Raw genomic sequence first — 2,321 nt, forward strand, 5'->3', positions numbered from 1 at the left:
AAAAAAAAAAAAACTACTAGCAAACCAAGTCCAGTTACATATAAAAACAATTTTGCACCATAACCAAGTGGGACTTATCCTAAGAATGTAAAGGTTGATTTTACGTATGAAAATCAGCAAAGGTACAACACCATGTTAATAGAATAAAGGACAAAAACCACACGATCATCTCAATGGATGCAAAAACAGTATTTCACAAAATTCCATACCTTTTCATGATAAAAATATTAATGACAAAGTTCATAGCAGCATTATTCATAATAACAAAAAAAATAGAAACCATCCAAATGCCCATCATCTAATGAATGAATAAACATGTAGTATATCCATACAATGGAATATTATTTGGCAATTCAAAAGTGAAGTGTTGATACATGTTAGAATATAGATGAACCTCAAAAACATTATACTAAGTAAAAGAAGCCAGTCACAAAATGCCATATCTTGTATGATTCCATTTATATGAAATGTCTAGAACAGGGAAATCCATAGAGACAGAAAACAGAATAGTGTTTGCCAGAGATAGGGCATGGGGGGAGGGGATGAAGAGTGAGTGAATGCCAATGAATACAGGGTTGCCTTTTGGGGTCATGAAAATATTCAGAAATTAGATAGTGGTGATGGTTGTAAGACTTTGTGGATATGCTACAAACCACTGACTTGAACACTTTAAAAAGGTGATTTTTATAATTGTGAATAATAATAAAGTTGTTGTTTCTAAAAATAGTATATTTACAAAGGGTTTTAAGTAACATAAAGCCTATGGGCCATGGTTCAGTTGTGCCTTTACTTAAACCTTATATTCTTCCAGGTATCATAATTCAATTCTTTCATCAAATTAGGCCACTAGAAGGCTCCAAATGGAGTCATATTAATCTAATGCCTCACAGCATCACCTTAACAGTGTTTCATCTAAATAGCTTCCCTAAAGTTCTTATCTAAGTTGCTATAACAAATAGACATCTGAAGCTTGCTTCTGCATTTTTTGCACAAATAGTGAGACTATTGCCCATCCCATCAACACATCACTCATTATTCCCTGTATTATAAAATACTTTATGAAAACTTTAGGTTGCAATTTAAGAAAAGCAATGTCCCTTAGGAATTGCCTTTTCTGATAATCAAAGCTATAGAACTGATTGTAATTTCTTTTTAACCTTGGAGAAAGTTCAGTTGAACCAAAACAATTATGTTGATTGAAATGATTTTAACATATTTGTCTCACCATTTTTTCTTTCTGGTTTTCTTCCTCTATTCATAATTTGCTATTTTATGGCAAGGAATTTTGATCTAAGTCATCCCAAATGCCAATATTTATTTGAAGGATTGGTCCAGGATTTTGGACTAAGATTCAATATTTAATTGGGCTTCACATTAAATTAAATCAAGGTTTTTCTACATTGGCATTATTAACATTTTGAGCTAAATAATTTTGTGTGTGCCGGGGGTGGTGGGGAGAGGGGTGGGGTCACCAGATGGGTTCTGTCCNGTTTTCATGGCACTTTATTAAGATTGAAAAAGTATCAACTGTCCATTTTGTAAATGGGGGGACAAACTTTTGGAATTATGGGGAAGAGGTACATAAAGTCTCCCCTCTCCCTAACCCCAAGCCATCTCTTGTTGCTGCTACTGGCAGAGACTGAGTTGATTTATCACTACAGACCCAGTGCTAGATGAAGCCTGACATACTTTAGATGCTCAAATGTTTGTAGTCTGATGAATGAATAAATGAATGAATCAATTTACAATCAAACATCATCTCCTTCAAATGCTTTCCCTGACTCCCAAGCTAAGAATCCCTCTTCAGTGCATCTTTTTTACATCATTTACAACTTTGAATAAGTAGTATCTGTTTATTGACACTGTACAGTGTTTGTGTCTTCCATTAGTCTATGTCATGTTCATATTTTTTTCTACAGTTCTGAATATTTTCATGTGTTATTTGATCACCACAACAATACCAATACTAAAAGTAGCAGTTACTATTATCTGTATTTTTTATGAAGAAACTGAGGAAATTTTAAATGCATTAAATCATTAACTCTTTAGAATAATTCTAGGAAGTGGGTACTGTTATGATCTCTATGTTTCCAGATGAAACTGAAAAAAAATACCACAGCACACACTGCCTTTCCTAGAAAAAGTGGCCATTAAAAGTACTTTGATTATGATGTTTGCCTAACAAGCTCTCTTTCCTTTGGCTCCTCCTAAGCCATCTGCCCCTATTTAGCTTGAACCATGAAGGTTTCGCTCTTTCCTGTCTGCCAATTTCTCTCTCTCTCTCTCTCTCTCTCTCTCTCTCTCTCTCTCTCTCTCTCTCT

This window comes from Hipposideros armiger, unplaced genomic scaffold (genome assembly GCF_001890085.2).
Source record: "Hipposideros armiger isolate ML-2016 unplaced genomic scaffold, ASM189008v1 scaffold_8, whole genome shotgun sequence".
In the NCBI taxonomy this organism is placed as follows: Eukaryota; Metazoa; Chordata; class Mammalia; order Chiroptera; family Hipposideridae; genus Hipposideros; species Hipposideros armiger.